General features: G+C 46.0%; 1 pseudogene; it reads left to right on the top strand.

The window, feature by feature from the left end:
* Positions 1-6,689: 6,689 nt before the first annotated feature.
* LOC114629291 lies at positions 6,690-19,762 on the top strand (annotated as a pseudogene).
* The last annotated feature ends 4,115 nt before the right edge of the window (positions 19,763-23,877 follow it).

The raw sequence follows: 23,877 nt of genomic DNA, 5'->3' as shown, positions 1-23,877 counted from the left end.
AGTGGTACTACATGCAGCGGTATTACATACAGTGGTACTATATGCAGTGCTACTTCATGCAGTGGTACCTCATGCGGTGGTACTACATGCAGCGGTATTACATACAGTAGTACTATATGCAGTGTTATTACATGCAGTGGTATTACATACAATGGTACTATATGCAGTGTTAATACATGCAGTGGTACTACATGCAGTGGTACTATATGCAGTGCTACTTCATGCAGTGTTAATACATGCAGCGGTATTACATACAGTAGTACTATATGCAGTGCTACTTCATGCAGTGCTACCTCATGCAGTGGTACTACATGCAGTGGTATTACATGCAGTGTTATTATAGCAAAAACAAACAGAAGGGCTATAGCTCAGTGACAGAATACTTGGTCGATGTGTGTGAGGCTCCAGATTCAATCCCAAGTATTGTGACAGATACAACTTTCCAAGGATTCCTTTCTTTGTATCTAGGTCTTAAAGTGACTTTTAGTCACTTGGAGCCATGGCAGGACCTAGACTCACAGGAGGGAAGATGATCCATTGAGCCTCCATGGGGACTTAGGGAGTGATTGCAGGGCTCTGAGGGTTGTCATAACACATTTATTGAGCATCTATTGTGTGCACAGTAGTCTTGTTCAAGAATTAGAAAACCTATCCCTGACATTAAGGGGAGGATAGCTGGTGCCGCCTCTGGGGTCCCAAGTACCAAGTGGGGACAACAGTGATGGGGTTGACAACCATAGCTTCTATTTGATAGGTGGGTCCAAGGAGCCAGGCTCTATGGTGAGCTTTCCTGGTTCACATAACCATGCTATCACACAGAGGCAAGCTATGGCATCACAGATAGAAGAGAAAAGAAAAAAAGCAAGCCTCAGAGAGTGTACTGGGTGGGAAGGTGTCTTCTCACAGCAAAGAGGGAAATGGCTCGGTCACTCTACTGCTGGACATGTAGGCAGGAAGTCCCAAATTTTATGCCCCAGAACCTCCATAAACAAATGAAGCATGGCAGCACACACCTGTGATCCCTGTTCTAGGATGCTGATGAGGGGTGGTGGGGGTGGTGGGGGAGGATCCCGGGGCTTGCTGGCTCCAAGCCAGTGAGAGACCCTGTCTCAAAACTAAGGTGGACAGTGATAGAGGAAGAGACCTAACCGTGACTTTGATTTTCACATTGTGTGCATATGTGTGTATGCGTGTGTGTGTGTGTGTGTGTGTGTATGTGTACAGACCCTCACATGCACTATCCATACAACTATACAAACATATGGTCTCTCCCCATCTCCCCAAATGAATACATGTCAGAACGTGATGTCATTCGGAAATAGGGACATATTAGACTTTATTCATTTGGCTGGGTGGGTTAGTATGGAGTTATCACAGGGAAGACTGGCCCTTTATCCCAACATGATGGATGTTTTAAAAGAAGACTTCCGTTTTCCCCAAACTGAGGGAGACTGTGTTTCTACTGTAAGCTACCCCATTGGGGGATCTTTTGTAACAGACATTTTAGGAAACAAACCAGAGAGGATAAGTAAGTTGTCCAGGTCACACAGCAAGGAATCAGGTCCCTCGGGATTCTCAAGCACGTTCTGATCTCACAGTTCTAAGTCATCACTGAGGGATGAGTCGACATTGAATGAGCCAGTTCTGTTAGTCAGTGTGGGAGCTGAGCAGGAGCTGAATTGGCTCTGGCTCTATTATTACACTGAGGTAATTAATTATACGTCGCCGCTGCTCTCTCTCCCGGCTCTGCGTACTTCCCTAGGTTGATGCGGAGATCAGCGAGATAATGAACATCTTGTTCTCTTCCAAGACCCAGACAACTGCAAATTATATTATCATTAACAGCATCTCCAGAAGCAATGAAATAAAGAAAAACACAGCTAATATTTTCCTTACACCCACTGCTGTGTGTTTGTCAAAGGTGATAACGGTTCATCCTGATTGGGGTGGGGGAAGAGGAAGCCAACCACTGTGATGTCCCAGAAACTGTGATTCATGGATGTCACCCAGCGCTGCCTGGTCCAGGGAAGTGGAGAGAGAATGGCCCTGAATTTTCTTTCTTCCTGCACCCATCCTATGGCCATGTGGTTTTTATGGCCCCACCTTCCTCCAGCTGGGTCCAGTCTGCACCAGCTCTCCTCCAGTCCTAGAGCTTTTCAGTGTACGTGGTTGTTGCCTTTGAGGTTTGGAGCTGTTTGTTATGTAGCAAAAAATCAAACTGTCCCAAATATCTAAGGACTCTTCCATCAATATCCAGATCTGCAAATGACGCTACCGTCACTTGGATCCACGAATCCAGTGAGACCTGGAACAGCTGTTCCCTTGAGCATCCAAAGGGACTTGAAAGAATGGTCACACAAGTGGCATCTAATGACTGTGAGACCCTTGGGACTCTTTGGATCTGGGTTACATCTGTAAAATGGGACTAAGAATATGATTGGTGGTTACTTTGAGCCTAGTATGGTGGTACATTGTTGTAATACCAATATTCAGGAGGTCAAGGGAAGACCATGAGGTCTGGGCCAGTCTGATTTGTGCAGTGGGACCCTGTCTCAAAAAAGTGAAGTCACTTTGAATATCAAATGAAGGCAATGTGCATCTCAGTATCTGGCATGCAGGACACCCTAATTCTTGTTGGCTCCTTAGTAAGTGGAATGGTTGATGACCCTTCACCATTCAATGCTAGCACCTGAGCATGGGTGTAGCTTCTTGGTTCCTATCACAAAGGCTGAAAGTAAAGGAAGGCTATATGCAGATGTGCCCAGATGTTCTTTGTTCAAAGCCTTACAAGTGTTTAGGTTTCTTCCCCACCGCCTACTACATGAGACAGAAAAAGTTAAGGAATATCTAAGTGTTCTTTAGAGAGTGAGCACAGGGAAGCCAATTAAACTTTCTGAGCCTCTGTGACTCTGCCTCCCTCCTTGGACTCTGGTGAGGGTCCACATTGCGGTGTATGGAAGGATGTAGGACAGTGTCCCCAGCGGTAACTGATGGGGCAGGTCATTTTAGTGACTCAAACAGCCTCACACATCGGCACTCACCTGCTGGTCCCACGTGAAGGAAGAAGGAGTGTGAGCCACGCCTTGTGAGTACGCACCTGCCTCAGCAGACGTGACTTCCGAATGTTTCTGGGCTCCAGAACTGTGTTAGCAACCCTCTGTTCCGTCCTCTCGGTCCCTTGCTCCTTCTCCAAGTTGCTAGCCTTCGTTGCTGTAACACAACAACCTGGTGAGTCAGTTTATAAAAAGAAAAGGTTTATTTTGGCTCACAGTTTTCGCAGGTTTCATTCTATGACTGGTTAGCTTGCTGTTTGGGGCTCTGTGGTGTGGTGAAAGGCACATAGCAGAGGAAACTGCTCGTGTCATGGTGGTCAGCAAACACCAAAGGGCCGGGTTCCAGTATCCCCTTCAAGAACATGCCCCCAGTGACCTAACTTCTTCCCAGTAGGAACCTTTAAAGGTTCCCCTGTCTCCAAGGTAATTAAACCAAAAGAAGCTTTTGGGGGACGTCTATGCAAGCCATTGCACAGAGTCCACAAATCCTGGCTCAAAAAAACAAAACAAAACAAAACAAAACAAAAACAAAAACAAAAAAAAAACTCATTCTAAAGTGCAGGAGCCCAGAGGAAAATACAGAAATAAGAGGATGACTCTATGACTACCACTTTCCCATGTAGTTACCACACTCCAGGTATTGGGCTAATCAATGTCTCTGCTTTGGCAATCTCCACTTTATCTTATAAATAAATGAGGAAACCGATATTCCTTCCATGTAGCTGTAAGGGAAAAGGCGGGAAGATGGCCGCTTTTGGTTGTTGATGACAGCAGAAGGGCTAGGAAACCTTGTGGATGAGAGGTTTAGGAGAAAGGTGTAGGAACAGAGATGAAGAGACAGAGTGACTAAGACAGGACGACTATGTGTATGGGCCCCAAGAGCTCCCTGGCCACCAGAAAAAGCAGACCGCATGGATAACCCCTAGATGGATTCCCTACAAGTCTCTCCAGCCAAGACCTGTAGAACTCTTTTCATTATGCAGCTACTAAGACCTCCCTTTAGGCCGTAGTAGTGACCGTTATCAATTATAAAGTAGCTTTAAAAAATAATAATGATAATGATCTAGTCAGATCGCTGGAATGTGTGATACCTGTCACCACAGAGAGCAGGCCTCTGCTTGTTCCTCCTGCTTGCTCCTGCTCCTTGGCAGGCTTCCTACTGTGTTTTATCCAGAGAACAGGGGATCAGAGAAGACACTGAATTAACATCCTAAAAACTGGCCTTTCCTCTAACCTCCAATCAGAAGATTGTGAGAGCATGTAGGGGTGGGAGGGGGTGGGTGGGGTGGGAAGGGAGGAAGGAGGTCTGTTATTCTGGAGCCCAAGCCTGCTCCTCCAGTAAGGTGGGCTCAGATGTGTGTGTGTGTGTGTGTGTGTGTGTGTATGCATGTGCACATGTGTGTGCACTTGCAGGTCAAGGTTATGTTAGGCGTTTCCTCCATCAGTCACCACCTTAGTGTCTCTCAGTTGATCTCAGAGCTCGCTGATAAGTCTAGTCTGGCTAGCCAGCTTACTCGGGGATGGAGGCAGGACCGCCTTCAGAGCTCTGGTATTACAGGCAGGCTGTCATACCCACCTGGCATTTATGTGGGTTCTCAGGAACACGGACTCCGGTTCTCATGTTTGCACAAGTGCTTTAACACAGAGCCATCTCCCCAGCCCAAGACCACACACGTCTTGAATTGCTAAGTCTGGTAAATGTCTGTTGATATCAACTTTATACTCCTCCAGGGGCTTCTTGATTGGAAAGGCTTAATACAGAACAAACAAACCATTAACAGTGGCACGTTCTAAGCTATTAATAAAACATTCATGTAGATTTATTTCTACAATATGGAGTATGAGCGTGTCTTTATAATTCAGAATATGAATCGCCCCCATCCATCCTGTCTGTCCCCTAACAATAGTAGCAAACGCCTCCATGGAGCTGAACAAATCTCCTTAGCCCTACGTTGTTCTCACAAGGCTTTGAAAGTATCCGCATGCCTGTCTTACAGATCCAGGGACCTTGAAGCAAATGTGACATAGCAGTGAGTTGCAGAACTAGGACTTGAACTCAGGTCTCCTGACACTCAGAGACGGGTGGCAGATGTGGGCAGGGTCGGTGTCTACACTCCCTCGGTCTTCTCACTAGCCCTCCCTGGAGGCTCAGGCTGGTCTCTCATCAGTGCAGTCTGGCTAGGGTGCCAGGTTCCTTAGGGACGGTGGCTGTGGGCTGGCAAAGATTCAGCTGAGTTTTGAACTCGGGTTTAGGAGCCAATGTGCACACAACCTATGCCTACCTTTGCATCTACCTGCAAGGGCTCCTACTTGCCTCCTTTCCTGCACTCTGAGAACTTCTGTAGGTGGAACTGAGTTATGGTCATGGCTATGTTCTAGGTCCTCCCAGCAATGTGTCTTATGCTTTTCACAAACTAAGCAATGAATGTATCCATTACCCACCAAACCATTTATTATTCTGAGCAGACATTCCGTGTATAATTCCCTCCCTTCTTTCAAAGTACATATCCACATACTAACACATTCCATATGGGCTTACACTGTGTCGGGCATTTTGCTGGATCACTATTTTCCTTGGGGCCCCCATACCAGTGGGGAGCCGCAACGGAGAGACAAACATTCTACATAACATCAAGGTCGGTGGAGGGCAGAGATGATCTGCTTTTTCCGAGATCCATGCCCTCATTTCCTCTTCCCAGTGTTGGTGACAGCAGTAATAGCTGCCATTTACGGTGGCTCACTCTGCGCTGGGCATTTTACCTGCATTAGTTAGTGCATCATAACAGCAATATCAGGAGACTGGGTTGTCATCAAATCGCAGCTGCAGAAAGGCTGTGTGATTAGCCCGGGGTCACCCAGGGTCCCTAGACTCCTCCCAACTTGTCCCCTCCTCAGCCCAAGCCCCAGCTTTGTACATATCCACTCTGAATGCTTCCTCTTGGGGGATTTGATTTACAAATATCCTTTCAGGTGCCAGACCACACCTACTTATGTAGACATTATTATTTTTTGTTTTGTTTTATTGTTGTAATTGTGCATGTGCCACGGCATATGTGTAAAGGTCCAAGGATAATCATGGGTATTGGTCCTCACCTTTTGCCTTGTTTTGAGATAGGGTCTCTTGTTTGCTGTTGGCTAGCTGGCCCATGAGCTTCTGGGAATTTGTCTCTGCTTCCTGTCTCAGCATAAGAGAGTCACATGCCACCTTTTGTAGCCATCTGAAAACAGAGTTGTCGATCACTGGAGGAAGGTCCGCATCAGGTCCCTAGTGGAAAGTACCTTCCTGAAATGTAACTCTTGGATCCTTTTTAAGAGGTGGATTACTTTCTTACTGATGTTGCAGGTGTGTGTATAAGGAGAATAGTGGGGACAGGAACACTCAATTCTCTAGAAAGATAACAATTACTCTTGTGGATGTATAAAGTTCCCCTTATAGCCTTCCTCAGGGATGTCTCTGTCCTTGGGACCCTTGGTGGGGCCTGGGGAGGTTTGGTCCTGGAGTACCACATCTGGCTAAGTGTAGGGTCAGGTGGGTCCTGTGTCTGCTCTGCCTCAGGGCTAGGGCCACTCGGGGAGGTGGGACGTGGGAGTTTTGACTGCACTTACCTCATGCCAGTGGCAGGTGGGTGTCGGGCTATGGGGAAGCCGCAGGACACCACTCTGGGTGTGGGGAAGCACAGTCTGAGGTCCCAGGGACAGCTGGAGCTGGCGGGGATCGGGGTGGTGGTGGTCCCGGGCCTACAGGGAGGTCAGGGGCCATCTAGTTCTCAGGCTCTTGGGCACCCAGGCAGCGCTAGGAGCTGTGGAAGAGCTGAAAACAGAGTGGGGGCCAGTGGGCTGGTTCTAGCCCCAGGTTGAGGGGAAAGGGGTGGGGAGTTCCGGCTGGATCCTGAGGGGAGTCGGGGAGGAAGTCCTTGGCTTGGTCATGGGGTAGCTGGTTTGGCTTGGTGGAGACTGTGGCTGAGAACGCAGAGAGGCTTGGTACGGGAGATTAGACTGCCGGCTCTTTAGTCTAAGGCCTGCTCCATTGCTCCCCACAGCAGAACCTGATGAAAAGAGGTAGTCCATGGTTTTAAGGTATTTATTGTCATGGAGGAAAATAGATGAGTATAACTGTACCCCAGCTCAGGGTGGGCCTGAGGTTAAGTACCTTTTACAGGGAGGAGTGTCTGGGAAGGGGAGTTTATTGGCTAAGCCTCCAGGCCTTTGAGTGCCTCATTAAGATGGAGATCAGTCTTGAGGCTACCTGACCATGGGTCTCGCCCTCTACCTGTGGAAGGGCTTGGGGTGTTGCCCTTATGTGACTGATGACCACAAATCTATGGAGGAATTCGGCCTCGTGCTAGGAGCCTGGTGTCCAGGAGCGTGGCAAAAAGCCTTCTGTCCCTTCAGGGTCACTAGGGTTTCTAACCTTTGCTCAACCAGGAGCCAGGCTGCCTTTCACGGTCGTACGGGTAAGCAGCACAATTGGCACTAAGCCCTGCTGCAGCTTCTCACAGCATCCCTGCAACAGTACCAGGCAATCTCTGCCAACTCCAAAGGGATGTGAGAAGGTAGCCAGCTGTGTGTAGCTCTACCTGCAGGGAACCAGTCAATCCCAGGCCTCTTAGTCCCCCCCCCCCCCCCAGGGAGTTGAGGAGTCACCCTTGGCTCCAGGCACTCCCTGGAAGCATCCTGGGAGGCTTGGGTTTACATAGTACCCAAATGACTGCTGTTGGAACCACCTCTATGGAGCTGCTCTGCCCCAAGGAGTCACGTGCGGGTCAGTGCCAGGGCTGAGCCACAGAGGTGTCTGATCAAGGAGCTTACTCGGCCTCTTTATGTTGGCACTAAAGTCTCCCTTCTAAAACTGGAGAAAACAAAGCTCTGAGACCAGCTGTCTCTTTCAAGCTCTCCAAGCTGGAAGCGGGAGTCCAGCCTGACCACTTTCTTCAAAGCCAGTCTTCTAGCTGGAGGATTTTCTCTGGCTGGCTCAGAATACTGGTAGTAGGTGATTGTTGGTGGTTTGACTAGTGGGGTTATGGGCAGCTGAGAAACCTTGAGACTGTGGCCACAGTTAGCTACTGACATCCGTATTCTTCTCCTTAGTGCTCTTTCTGCAGATGCTGGAATCTGGAGACTCCAATGATCACCCTCTTAATCTAGCAACAAACCCAGTGTGGGGAGCCACAGGGATCCTAGGAGCACCTCACCCACTTGGTTTAGCGGAAAAGGATCCTCGTCTCTGACTCTTGATGTGTCCAGTGGCTTCCGTATCCTCCTACTTCCCAGCACTGTTAGAGTTACAAGTTCCAGGTCGGTGCGTAATGTTGTTTGTTCACCATCCATCTTCCCCGTGACACACTAGGATTTCACCAAGGATGAGGACACACAAATTTGTTTTATCATCATGTCCTGCTGTGTAGCAGAGGGAATCCATGAAGGATGATGAATAATCCAGGCTGTATGTTGGCTTTCGACCCCTCTCCTTGCTCCTGAGTGGAGAAAGAACCAAACTCATGGCAGTGGAAATTTGTGACATGGTGACAATGAGACAGGGAGGTGGCCTCTGATGCTCTGAGACTGACAGAGTTTGCAGGCTGGGAGTAGGGGATACCCTAGAAGTCAAAGGCATCGGAGAGTTGTGGTACATGTTCTGACAGTCCAGTGGACGTTGTACCCCTGGTCCTGCTGGTCCTGTCCTCTTACCTGGTGATGTTTACATAGGTGATCCTGGTCACTGTGACTTACCTCTCAATTATAGAGCTGCCCACCATGAGCCAGCACTGGAAGATGTGGCCATGGAATCTAATCCCTGTTTGTTCTACCCTTTCCTCTTCCATCCTGACACCCTGATTTTTGATCCTTTCTTTTGGCCAACTCTTCCTTCCCCGCTTTCTGCTGGTAGACTGTATATTGGATCCTGGGTCCCATCTCTCTCCAGTCAGTTCTGTTTAGCTCATGAGGGTAGAGACACACATGCAAACACCCTCTCCTTATTCTCCTTTCAATGGACAATGTAGACAGCTTCCACGTGGACAGCTTGGCACACCCTCTGGAGTTGGCTCCTGGTCCCAGATGCTGAGAACCATGCTTGCTTACTGATGAAAATCGGTGACACCAGTCCCCTGGGGAAGTGATGGTTTTTGGGAGGTGAGTGCTGAGGAGACAGGCTCCAAGATGGGTCATCCTAGCAGCCACTGAGGCAAAGATACAACTGGAACCATCACCAGGTGTGATGGTTTGTATATGCTCGGCCCAGGGAGTGGCACAATTAGAAGGTATGGCCTTGTCAGAGTAGGTGTGTCACTGTGAGTGTGGGTTATGAGACTCTCATCCTAGCTGCCTGGAAGTGAATATTCTGCTAGCAATCTTCAGATGAAGATGTAGAACTCTCAGTTCCTCCTGCACCATTCCTGCCTGGATGCTGCTATGTTCCTGCCTTGATGATAATGGACTGAACCTCTGAACCTGTAAGCCAGCCCCAGTTAAATGTTGCCTTGGTCATGGTGTCTATTCACAGCAGCAAAACTCTAAGACACCAGGCTCAGGAGGAAATCGGCACCTACATATAAGTGAAGGCTGAAGGAGACTGGCAGCTCTCTCCCAAAATGCTTCTTGGAAGTTTCCTAGAAATGCAGAGTTCCGGGCCACTCACTGAGATCCTCCTTCAACAGGATTTGGCTGAAGTCCTGGGCTCTGGACATGCTGTATAAAAACCCTTGCCAACCAAGCTTGATGGTTCAGGCCTGTAACCCCCTAGTGGGGAGCCTGAGGTAGGAAGATTGTATAACTGGATCATAGAACCAGCCAAACAATTTAGCAAGATTTCATCTTCAAATGAAAATACAAACCAGCCTGGGTGTAGGTCACTGATGGAGTGCTTGCCCTGGGTTCAATCTCTAAAATGGGGAAAGAAGAAAACCCCAAATGACCTCTAAGCCCTGACCACAAACATCCTCTAGCTGAGGATAAGTTGCTTTCCAAAGCTGGAGCTGAATGAGTAGGAGATTTGAGAAAGGAAGTGTCGAATGGCTCCAGGCTGAGTAGAATCTTCTAGAAAAGTGGAAGTGTGATTTAAAGGTTCTATGGAGTTTAACGGCAATTTAGAGATAACATTACTTTTCTCCAGAAACAGAAACAGGACAAGTGTGTCCTCTTTCCCAACAAGGGAAGGGAGGGGCGAATATAACTGCTGTTTGATTCCTGCTGTGTGACAGGACGATCTGACAAGAGGCAACTGGGAGGAAGGGCTTATTTTAGCTCACAGTTCTGTGTTACCGCCCATCCCAGAGCAAAACAAAGGGGGCTTGAGACCACGGGTCATATCACACCCACAGCCCAGAGTACGGAGAGAATGAATGGGTGCATGCTTTGAGCCAGTCAACTTTGCATTTGGAAAGCAGAATCCTGATGAAACAGTCCAATGATTAAGCCAGTATGACAGACCAAGCCTCATCTGTCCGGCCGACTCTGCAGTCCTTCATGGAAGATGGGTACGCGATGAATATCCCACTCCTTTCTCTCCAAGGAAACAGGGATCTCTAGAGAAGCAACGGATCCTAGAGAGTATTGTACAGAAGAGGATGAGAAGATGGAGTCAGAGATACCAGAGGGCTTGGGGATTGGCTGCTCAGGACAGCAGCTGAGGGCCACTGATGGAAACCAAGCTGAGCTATCTGTTGCGGGGGTGGTGGTGGTGGTGGTGGTGGTGGTGGTGGTGGTGTGGTGGTAATTATTTAAAACTGGCCTCTGGTTCATCCGACTATCTAAGCTGCGGCGGCTCTGCATAGCCCAGCCGCCATGTTTCTCGGCCTGAGGCCACGTGCTCGCCACAGCTAGAACCCGCCTGTCAGAAACACCAGCCCTGCCACCCATGAGACGCCAGCGTGAGAGATGGCTCTGCCAATCTTCCACACTGCCTCCACAAGCCAGGGCATTGCCCAGACCATTCCGCCATCCATGCGGGCCCAGTAAGAGAATGAGACTCTAATTCTCATAGATTAATCAAAGACTTTATATGTTTGATAATGATTAATAACAAGATGCCCATACAAAGAGAGTTGTATCCCAATTAGCTAACCTAATTATAAGTTTATAAGTTGTTCCCCACGAGTGCTCTCCATACCTCTGTGGTTCTCTATCCTCTTACATCTCTGCCCTCTCTAGCTCCTCCTCTTACTTTTTTTTCTTCCTCTCCCAATTCTTCCTCTTCCTCTCTTACTCCTCCCACCTTAGCTCCTCCTACAGGAGGGTTTGCACGATCTAGCCTCACTAAGGTCTGTCCTGTCTGCTGTGCGAGTGCCTAGGGTCATTTGGTGTTTGAGTGTGTTGCCACATCAAGCTACACACCTTTCTGAGATGCCCGAAGTGTATCTTGCCCGGGGCCGAGACTTCAGAACTCAGGATTCAGTGCAGGAGACGGACCACCCACTGATGAGCAAAGTGGATGTCTACTACACAAGGGCTTTGTCCTCAAGGCCATCTCAAGGGTCAGTGCTTTGTGAGAGGCACACAAGAGCCGATGAACTCACAGCTGTAGCTTATTATCCGGAAAGGAAAGATTAAAATTGGTAAAAGCCTAGGATACATGAGGTGTCAGATGCATGCTTTCGGGGTCCTGTCCCAGAGGAGTCCCACTTTGGCTCTTTCATCAATGATGTGTGGCAGTATGCTCAAAGCTGGCCTGATAAACCTAGACATTCAGGGGTTTTATTACAGGGTGGTTACAGGACCTTGGTCACCCATATGACTTGTGAGTTATTCAGCTATTGTTGCTCATGGGGACTCTGGCATATGCTGCATGGCCCCAGGCCTCTGCTGTTAGTCATGTTGGCAGCATACAGTGTCTGGATGGCCCAAGGCTCCTGGTAAACCCGGACACTGTTACCAGGCAGGACATTGCCAGAGTTTAGAGGCTATCTCCAGGGAGCTTGTTAAAAACCAGATCTTTCTTTGGGATGTGTCAGCCCTTTTTATATTTGCACACCAGTGTGCATCACAGACCTGGTGCCTGACTGGATAAGGATAAGCAAAGGGAAGGAGAGTCCAGAATGATCCTCAGACTTCTGGGTGGATTGAGATGCACATAGAGAAGGCCATGCTGAGAGAATGCCTGCTTCAGTTTACAAATGGTCTGTTTTATTCTCCCTAGATCATAGGTACACACCCAATTGATTATGGAAAGATGAACAAGTGGGAGAAAATGGTGCCAGTCCCTCCTCTTCTGACTTCTGTCCCCTTGGGCCTCTTGTTTACGGAGTGAGTCAATGGTTATTCCAAGACCTGAGCTGCTCCATGTGAGCTCCCAGCCTTAAGTTCCCAGAGAGAATTCCTGATAATATATAATAATATATAACAATATGTAATAATATATAATAAATAACAATATATAATAATATATAGTATAATATATAATATAATAAATAATAAAAATAAATATATAATATAATACATAACATATGATATATAATATACAATATACAATAAACAACAAACAATATACAATATAATATACAATACACAATATACAAAATATAATATAATATGTAATATGCAATATGTAATATTATATACATAAATATATGTAATATAATATAGAAATATATAATATAAACACATATATAATATATATAAACATATAATATATAAACATATGAAAGTAGCAGAGGCAATTTCTCATTCATTATGTATGGGGTGAGACTTCAATGTGGCCAAGGATAGAAGCAACCAGTGAGGAGAGAAGATGCTCCACCCACAGTGGTTCAGCTCGAGGAGCCCAGAACTGCTGCCGAGCTTCCTACCAGGGAAGCATGGCTTCTCACAGGCTGCCTCTCTCGAGGTAGTGACATTGGAAATCAGGGTGCTTCCTTTGAACTGGTTTTGCTTACTGTAATACCAAGATAGGGTACTGCAGGCGACTCCTGCTATAGTCCATGGAGGAAGAGAAACCAGGGAGTAGGAACAGAGGCTGTTGAGAGCCACCCTCCCATCTGTGAAATGTTTCAAAGTAAACCATACCCATGTACATGCTTTCACTTCAGAATAATTTCAAATAATGCCTAGAAATACCGTCCCTTACAGGAAGCAGAGCTTCATTCTCCCCTGTGGTGGGCGGGCTAGACACAGTGATTTGTTTCCAAGGAACCCAATATAGAAATTAAGAAATAGTAATCTCTCAGTGGACAAACATAGTGAACACTGTCTTATCCAAGGGTCAAAGTTGACATGAGCTCTGTCAAAGTGGGTTCATGAGGCACCTCTATGGGGTTCTGCCAAACTCATCACCCTAGTTTAATCATGAGAAAATGTCAGACAAATCTAGATGGGATGTTTTAATTAGGGTTACGATTGCTGTGCTGAAACAGCAAGACTCAAAGCAACTTAGGGAGGAGAGGGTTCATTTCAGCCTAGAACTCTCTGGTCACATGAAGGAAGTCAAAGCAGGAGCCATGGAGGGGTGTTGCTTACTGGGTTGCTCCTCATGGCTTGCTCAGCCTGCTTTCTTATACAACCTAGGAGCACTGCCCAGGGCTGGCACCACCAGCAATGGGCTGGGCACTCCCACGTCAATCACTAATTAAGAAAATGTAGCATAGACTTGCCCAAAGGGCAATCTGGTGAGGGCCTTTTCTCAATTGAGGTTTCCTCTTTCCAAATGACTCCATCTTGTGTCAAGCTGACATAAAACCAGCCAGCATACTGAAGGACATTTCACATAGCACCTGAAAAGCCATCTTCAAACAGATAAGGCCAAGAAAAGCAAAGACAGATCGAGAACCCATTATAGCGCAGGGCAGACAGGAAGAGGCAATGCCATGAGTAGCCTGACTGGATTCTGGAGCAGAGTGGGGGCGGGGGTATGAGTGAAATCAGAAGAAAGCTTGTGGGTTAGTTACTAGCGACAGTTCACCATTAATGGCTCGGTTTTACCGTTTGTAGGATGATGAGGAAATAAGTCGTAAGCAAACAGGGAGTGAGGCAAAGGTCTAGGGAATGCTGCGATGTGTTACAACATCTCTGCAGCTTTTCTGGGAATTTAAAATTATTCCAAAATAGGATATTTGTTTTACGTTTAAAATGCACTTGGTGGGTGTTTTTATGGCCTTGGAGAAAGTTCTGTCCTTCCCAAAGGGACTGTTTGGGGTTCAGGGCTTGTATTTGATTTATTGACTGAACCTGGGCAACTGCTGGTTTCAGGGGCAGGGGCTGCCATCTTCCCAGCCCTCCGTTTTTGTTTGTTTGTTTCTCGTTTCTGCTGTAGTTTGTTGGTTTTACTGGGAGTGACTATGGTGGCTGGTGGTGATTAATTTTATTCCACAGCTGAGTGGGTAGAACTTTGGCAGCAGCTAGACCTTCTTTCGAGTGTCTCTAACTTAAGTTGCTTTTGACAAGTATTTTGTCACAGGGAGGAAAACGAGAGAGAGAGAGAGAGAGAGAGAGAGAGAGAGAGAGAGAGAGAGAGAACTAACTTCTTTACCTTGAGATTTTGGTGACATGATCATGTAGTTCTGACAACCTAAACCATTGATGGTCAAACTGGTTCAGGTCAGGCCTACAGGAAACGGCAGACATGAGCTTATGAGGCAAGAAGGCAAGATGACCAGGAAACCGAGAGAACGAGAGACGTGAGGGCCTGTGGAGCTTCGATTAATGAAGAACCTGGACAGTTGGGGTGGGATGTCAAGGCATTACTCCAAAGTGTGCGAGCTAGCTGCCTGCCTCAAGCAAACTGCAGCGGTGCGGACTACTCAGAAGCCGAAACGCAACCAAGCGAGTAGATAAGAAACAGCCTCAAGACCTGCTCTTCTGTGAACCTGTCACTGAGCAGAGCAAGCGACTTCCTGCTGCTGAGTTGCCCTCCCTTCTCCTGTCCATTACTGTTCCCAGAATTATCTAGAAGAAGCTAACAGAGTGTTCTGGCAGGGGGGTGGGCGGGGGAGGGGGAGCTTTTGAAAATGGAGCTGATTGAAGGCGCTCTCCTCAAACTATCTTTGAGATTCTCTGGGTAAGAGGCAATTTCAGTCGATAAGAACAATTGTCTCCACACTCCAGCTCAGGGAATGCATTAATGCACACTTGAAACTTTCAATGAGAAGCCGTCTGACAGGAGTTTCGAGCTCTGTATGAGCAACTTCCCCCCCTCCTCTTCCCTGCACCGAGCAGAGGAACAAGTTAAATAAATGAAATGGGAAGTGTTTGGGATCAAAGAAAAATAGGCAGTTGTAACTTGATGTCCCCCCCCCCATAGCTCCACGTTTGAGAAGGATCTCTGACTACAATGTACAATGACATTCTCATGAAAAGTAATTTTAAAGAATTCTTCTCCTCTGTGAAGCTAATTAGAGATGTTTATTGGAGACAAAAGGCATTAGGCCCTCTTTTTCACTGAAGGGCCTGAATTAGAAATGAAAGTGAGCAGAAGTGTTACGATTCTCCAAAGAGAGAACTGGTCGTTCCCAGAATAACTCAGGAGACCTGTGAAAAGTGAGGTGGGAAGGAGGAAGGAAGAGAGAATACACACACACACACACACACACACACACACGCACGCACGCATGCACATGCATGCGTGCCCATTGCACGCATGCACATACACACATATGCATGCACACATGCACACACACATGCACACACACACATGCACACACACATGCATACACACATGCACACACACATGCACACACATGCATACACACATGCACACACATGCATGCACACATGCACACACACATGCATACACACATGCACACACACATGCACACACATGCATACACACATGCACACACACATGCACACACATGCATACACACATGCACACACATGCATGCACACATGCACACACACATGCATATACACATGCACACACACATGCATACACACATGCATACACACATGCACACACACATGCACACACATGCATACACACACATGCATACACACACATGCACACACACACACATGCACACATCTATGCACATACTGGCAGCATACACACATGCACACATACATGCACACACACATGCATACACAGATGCACACACACATGCATACACACATGCACACACATATGCACACACACATGCATACATACATGCACACTCATGCATACACACATGCATATACACATGCACACACATGCATATACACATGCACACACACATGCACACACATGCATACACACACATGCACACACACACATGCACACATTTACGCACATACTGGCAGCATACACACATGCACACACACATACACTCATGCACACACATGCACACACACACATACACACACACACACATACATAGCATGCTCTCCTGGAAGCCATCTAGACATTCATTAAAAATCACCCTTTAGACTTCAGAATGTGAGTCAGAGAGGATCACAGAAGCGTTAGATTCTGGACTGACCATGTAGTTCAGTTGGAAGAGCATTGCTTCCTTGCTTGTACACATCCTTGGCTTGAACCTTACCATCTCATTAAACAAGGTGTGGTAGTCCCACACTGTAATCCTAGAGCTCAGGAGATAGGAACAGGAGGATGGGGAGTTCAAAGCCATCCTTGACTGCATAAGGAATTGAAGGCCAACCTGGATTACATAAGTCTCTGCCAAAAAAAAAAAAAAGATAAACAGTTCTTTTAGAATTTGAAGCAGTTGCAGGAGACAGACAACAGCTTGGAATTCATCTAGTGCAGTGGTTCTCAACCTTCCAAATGCTGACTGTGACCCTTTAATACAGATCCTCATGTTGTGGTGACCCCCAACCATAAAACTATGTTTGTTGCTACTTCATAACTATAATTTTGCTATGAATTATAATGTAAATATCTGATATGCAGGACATCTGATATGTGACCCCTGTGAAAGGCTTGTTTGACCTTCACGGGGTCTTGACCCACAGGTTGAGAAACACTGATCTAGATCCCAGGGGGCTAGGAATTAGGAATTCCTTCTTAACAACCGGCTAAGCTTCCATGGTCTTCTGATGGGTCCCACTGAGGCTCTGAAGGGCGTAATTCTCAAAGCCTGGACCATGGATCTTTTTGCTTCTCTTGCCAAGGGTACACCTGGCAGGTGGCGGGTACGTAGGAAATGTTTGTTAAAAGACTGGATGTTTGGATGGACACAGCTGCTCTCAGGTCTGTCTCTATGATGCTGGAAAATACTGTACAAAAGCCCATACCAGCAAAAGCAGGCACCTTCACCTGATCTTCTTTTAGTCTCATGAACTTGAGTTAAATGACTAATTAAGTCCACATTTAGGTGTCTTGTTTTCGGAGCACTTACTAGAAGAGGCAGTGAAGGAGGCCAGGTACAGTGGCAGCTGGGGAACAGAGAGATGTCAGAGTGATATAGGGAATAGCTTTATGGCTACAACATAGCCTGAAGCCTTTAACAGTACAGTCAAATTTACCCTTTTAGTGACACTGAGTACCGACTATGAGCCAGGATTTCCTAGTCCTTTGATGGACTATATTTTAATATTTGTGGTGGTTTAAATATGCTTGGCCCATGGGAAGTAGCCCTATTCGGAGGTGTGCCCTTGTTGAAATAGCTGTGGTCTTGTGGGAGGAAGTGTGTCACTGTGGAGGCGGGGCTTTGAGCTCCACCCAGTGTGGAAGAGACCTTCCTTCTGGCTGCCTGTGGAAATCAGTCTCCTTTGGATCAAGATGTAGAACTCTCAGCTTCTTCTCTAGCCCCATGTCTGCCTGGATGCTGCCATGCTTCCCACCATGATGATAATGGACTGAGCCTCTGAAACTATAAGCCAGCCCCAATTAAATATTTGCTTTTATAAGAGTTGCATTGGTCATGGTGTCTCTTCACAACAATGAAACCCTCACTAAGACAATATTTATATTTACATATATGTTTTGGGCATTTTGAGACAGGTCTTGCTATGTAGTCTGAGCTGGCGAACATCCTGCCTGCCAAGTTCTAGGGTTACAGGCATATACTACCATGCCAGGCCAGTCGTTTAACTTTAAGGTCTCTAACTCAGCTGTAAGGCTAACACAATTATTTCACTAGGGTGCCTTTTTTTCCTTTCTTTTTCTTATTCTTTTCTTTTTTCAAGTCAGGGTTTCTCTTTGTAATCCTGGCTGTCCTGGAACTCACTCTATAGAGCAGGCTGGCCTTGAACTCAGAGATCTTCCTACATCTGCCTCTTGAGTGCTGGGATCAAAGGTGTGTGCCACCACTGCCTGAGTGACTTTTTTCTTATTGCTATGATGAAGTATTCTGATAAAAGCACCTTAAAGAGACCTGTAATAGAGAACTGATTCCTGAAGACAGGCTTTGTAGGAGTAGAAGTTGGCCTTGAAGTCCCAGTGTCTGAACCAGTCATAGTCCTTGTGAATGGAGTAGATTATCAACGATGGTTTCACTCTTGTACAGTGTTAAAAGTGGATCTATCTTTAGTTAAAGACCAGTCTATAATTCTTGTACTGTTGGACTGTTGGATACTTCCCCCACAATGAGTATCTTAGTTAGTGTTTTACTGCTCTGAAGAGACACCATGACTAAGACAACTCTTATAAAGGCAAACGTTTAATTGTGTCTGGCTTACAGTTTCAGAGGTTTAGTCTGTTATTATCATGGCAGGAAACATGGCAGCATGCAGGCAGACATGGTACTGGAGGAGCTGAGAGTCCTATATCTTGATTGGAAGGCAGCCAGGAGAATACTGGATTACGTTGGTCAGACTTAAGCTTATATTAGACCTCAAAGCCATGTCTCCACAGTGACACACTTCCTCCAATAAGGCCACACCTCCTTCAGCAAGGCTATACCTTCTCCAATAAGGCCACACCTCCTAATAGTGCCACCCACTGTGGCCAAGCACTCAAATACATGAATCTATGGGGGCCAAACTTATTCAAACCATCACAATGATTGTCCTGGATAGTGTACTGATGGAACAGCACAACTGTGCCCTTCTCCTTCTGGAATATGTCATTGCAACAGACAAACAAGAGTTGGCCTTCAAAGAGCTAGATGTGGCTGTCCCTGTGGGCTCCATGTCAAGAAGGGAAGGAGTGGAGAAGAAGGACCTACTGAAAGCAACTGAGAATATCCTCAAAGCCTAGTGTGCAGCTTTGGAGAAATAAACCAAGAAGTCAGTTAAGGTCACTGTTGTTGAAAACCCAGACAATACGAACTGCCCTATGGCCTCCTCATCAGCCCCTCAATCCCCAAGGAGAGCTTGACTTGCCAGCCTTGCTTGGACAACAGACCTGAATCTCAAAATGCTCTTAAAACTCACTGCTACCGCTGATGACATAATGTCTTTATCTGGAAAACCATTCCCCAGCTCCATAGCTACATGTCAATCCTGCTAAGGGGAAATTGCAAGGAGAGGAAGTCGGTGTGTACGAAGGCCTAACAGAGGACACCTGGCTCAAGGGAGAGCACCTCACGACTGTGCAGCAGCATGGCACTGCCGTCATCCAGGCTGGGAAGCTGTCCAGTGCAGTGTCTGCTGTGAGAACCATCTCTGGCCGCCTCAGAGACATCTGGCTTGGAACTCCAGAGGAAGAGTTCCCGTTGATGCGTGCTATCTCCGATGGCAACTCTCTCAGTTCCAACAGTCTCCTCCTCTCGCTCCCTCTGTGATCAAGAGTAAGGCCTGGAAGTTGGTAGAAGGCCTCCCTATTTTAGAAGATGGACCTTACCGCAAAGGAACTGGCAGAAGAAAAAGAGACTGCTTTCGGATTTCCTTTCCTCTGCTGACTAGAGAATTGTATTGATGTCGATAAACACCCCAAAGCTGAGGAATATGAACACTGTCATCTTTGAGCCTAGTACCAAACAGTAATAATGTTTATAATATTATACTGTATTATTGAGTATAATTATACTCAAATCACTTGTGAACAGCAACCCATTTTAAAGATCGTTTTATGGTACAGATTTGTGAAAGTCGATCATGCTGTTAGTGCTGCAATCTAAACGAAACGAAGTGAAAAGAAGAAAGCAACTTAAGGGAGGAAAGATTTATTCTGGCTCACGGGGCACAGGTTGTGGGTCATCCCAGGTTGTGGTGGAGAAGTCACAGCGTCAGGAGCTGGGGCAGCTGGTCACTTCACACCCACAGTCAGGGAGCAGACAGCGATATCTGCTGCTGTTCAGCTCCCTCCCTCCACTTACACAGCCCAGTAGCCCAGCTAGGGAATGGTGCCGCCCACAGTGGGCTGGCCTCCCCACTTCTATTAATGAAATCTAGATAATCCTCCTCCATCTCGCAGGTGATTCTAGATTCTGTTAACTTGACAATGAATACATATGGCGGAGGCTGAAAATTAGAGAAATTAATGAATTTAGCCATTTTAAGGCTAAATCTATTTGATTTTCCTTTCCCACACTACAGTACTGGAGAACTTTATTCTATTTTATTCTTAAATATTTGAAAATAGCAGGAATATTTTTTTCCTTTTTAAAAAATTGGTTATTTTATTTATTTACATTTCAAATGTTATCCTCCTTCCTGGTTTCCCCTCCACAAACCCCCTATCCCATACCCCCTCCACCCTGCTTCTATGAGGGTGCTCCCCACCTATCCACTCACTCCTGCTTCACCACCCTAGTATTCCCCTATGCTGGAGCATCGAGCCCTCACAGGACCAAAGGCCTCCCCTCTCATTGATGCCAGATAAGGCATCCTCTGAACAAATGCAGCTGGAGCCATGGGCCCCTCCATTGTATGTACTCTTTGGTTGGTGGTTTAGTCCCTGGGAGTTATGGGGTGTCTGGTTGGTTGACATTGTTGTTCTTCCTATGGGGTTGCAAACTCCTTCAGCTCCTTCAGTCCTTCCCCTAACTCCTCCATTGGGGACCCCATGCTCAGTCCCATGGTTGGCTGCAAGCATCCACGTCTGTCTTGCTCAGGCTCTGGCAGAGCCTCTTAGGAGACAGCTATATCAGGCTCCTGTCAGCAAGCACTTCTTGGCATCAGCAGTAGTGTCTGGGTTTCATGGCTGCATATAGGATGGATTCCCAGATGGGGCAGTCTTTGGATGGCCTTTCCTTTAGTCTCTGCTCCACACTTTGTCCCTGTATTTCCTTTAGAAAGGAGTAATTAGACCCAAAAATGTGTCTGCAATTCAGGATTAATAAAAATTAGTACCTCAGTGCTTGTTTTTCCTCTATTAAAAATCCCTCTAGTAGATTTTACAAAAAATGTTCTCCATTCTCCATAAAGAATTAAAACTGCAGAAAAAATCTAAAAGTTAAAATTACTTCAAATCTTTCAACTCATTAAAAACATCATTACTGTTTAGTGAACATAATTTCAAATATCTTTTTAAGCATCTTAATATAACTATATAAATAGATGGATAGGAGAATGGATACATAGCTGGAGAGACAAAAGCTATCGCAAAACAGGATTAATCTATATATGACATTTTAACACAGTAATTAAATTTAATTTTACTTTAGCTTAATAGGAGAAATAGCTGACAGAAAATAGAAGTCACTGAATTTCAATTAGATGTTTCTTTTCTTAAGAGGCAATATTTCTCAAAAGAGCCTCATAAAACTAAAGAGTAAAATTTCTTAGGAGGCTAGCCTGGGGTGGGGGTGGGGGGCAGGAGATTGCTGCAAGTTTGAGGCCAGCCAGGGCTAACTAGCAGGATCTCGTCTAAAACAACAAAGCCCCTGCAGGCAGGCAGGCAGGCAGACAGACAGACAGACAGAGGTAGGTGATAAACAGAAGATACATAGATGAAAATAGATGATCGGTATGTGACAGAGATCAAAGTTGCTGATTTTCTTAAATGTGTTTTTTTTTTTTTTTTTTTTTTTAATTAGAGAGATGGCTCAGTGGGTAAAGTATCTGCCTCTCCAGCGTGAGGGCCTGAGTGCCAATCCCAAGCTCCCATGTAAAAAGCCAGGTCTGGTGGCACCGTTTTGTAATCCCCCGTGGCAAGGTACAAGGTAGAGACAGGCAGATTTCTGGAGATCACTGCCAGTTGGCTTAGTCTATATGGTGATGTTCCGGGCCCATGAGAGACTTTGTCTCAAAGAAAAGGTGGACGATACCTGAGGAGTGACACCGAGGTTAACTTCTGACCCCCACATGTGTGTGCCAAGCACACATGTACTCCCCCATGAACACATACATGTAGATTTTATTAGATGGTTTGCTAATGTTTGTTGATTGACTCCCAGGCTTAAAAGATAAGCATATTATCATTAACCTCTCCTTCCATCCCTTTCCCCAAGACTTGGGTTTTTCTACTATCTTCTACTTTTATGCTGTTCTTACCTGTAACTCTCTTAATCTTTCACTTAACCATACATTCTCTGGTCTTCTTAGTGTGGGAGTCATTACTCCCAGCCACACTTTGTTACCAGGACATCATACCTGGTTCTTTGCTGGCAAGATTCCATACCAACAGAAATAGATATCCAATAACATCTATCTCCTGTCATTTTATTTCTCCTGTTAAACTGAACTAATGTTAACTTTAACACCTGTGCTCCTCGAGGTCTTTCGTGGTGACAAACATTTGCTTGCTGTCATGCTTGTGTCCCCCCCATAATTGAGTCCAATGTCCCTAGGAAGCATGTTTGCTCCTTTGGGGTCTGTCAGCTGTCACCTTGTTACCCCCTAGCATGAATTTCGAAATTCATCCTCTCTCTGGGTGAGTTTGTCTTTCTACATATATGTATTGGCTATTCCTGGTTGTCTACTTGTCTATATCTGGAATGAACTACAATCCAGAACTGGAGACCTGTGATCCAGATCTTAGAGGCTGGAAGATACAAGTTTTTGACCTGGATCTCGGCATGGAGATCTTGAGGCATAGTGGCTATGAAAGCTTAGGTCTGGGAAAGGTAGTACACACCTTTAATCTCAGGAGACAAAGGGAAGGAGATCTCTAAATTCAAGGTCATCCTGGGACAAAACAAGTCTCAGATCCAGGCATGGTGGTACATACCTTTAGTCTGGGCCACACCTTCTACTGGAGACACAAGGCTATTGGACATTGGAAGAAGGAGGATTCACTCTTCTTTGCCTGCTTGCATTTACTCGCTAGCACATCTGTTGGAATCTACTTCTAGAGGGTACCAGCTGAAACAACTAGCCTTGTGGGACTGAGCAACTACTAGATTCTTGGACTTCCTGTTCATAGCTGACCATTGTTGGGGTAGTTGGACTACAGATTGTAAGTCATCACGACAAATTCCCTTAATATATCGAGACATTCCATAAGTTCTGTGACTCCAGAGAACACTAAGACAATATAAAATACCCCAAGAATTGGATTCCCTTTCCTGAGACTTCATTTTTCCTGTCTGCAAGCTGTAGATGTGAACGGTTGCTCTTGTCAGTATCAAATGAGATCGTTATTTAAAGCCTTGGCACCATGCCTGGATCAGAACTAATGCTTAATAATTGCTAGCTACTGGTGGTATTGTAACGAGGGCACTGAAGTTCGAGAATACACACTGGATTCTTCCGAGCTGGACATCCAGAATATTGAGTGACTGGCACAGGAAAGGGCCTTAGGTAATTAGGTGCAATAAAAAGATTATTCAGTCAATGCAATTAAAGAGACTAGAGGAAAGGCATGCAGAGGGTCTGACTTAAGGGTAATTAAAGACCTGAAATAAGAGAACTCAAGAAATGGAATAAAAGGTATATTTAAGGATAAAATAAAGATACATTTCCCCAAATGACAAAAACGTCAGTCTAAACCAAAATATATTTCAGTCTAAACCAAAAGACTAGAACAAAAAGAAGAGCATCTGCTGGACTTGGAAGGCTAGCAGTGTGCACCTGTGGGGCCTTGTCCCGTTCCTCACTGACTTCTCTACTTGATGACACGTGGGCCAGGGTC

The sequence above is a fragment of the Grammomys surdaster genome, unplaced genomic scaffold (genome assembly GCF_004785775.1).
Source record: "Grammomys surdaster isolate TR1022 unplaced genomic scaffold, NIH_TR_1.0 279, whole genome shotgun sequence".
Classification (NCBI taxonomy): Eukaryota; Metazoa; Chordata; class Mammalia; order Rodentia; family Muridae; genus Grammomys; species Grammomys surdaster.
This window is presented reverse-complemented; position numbering and strand designations above follow the sequence as displayed.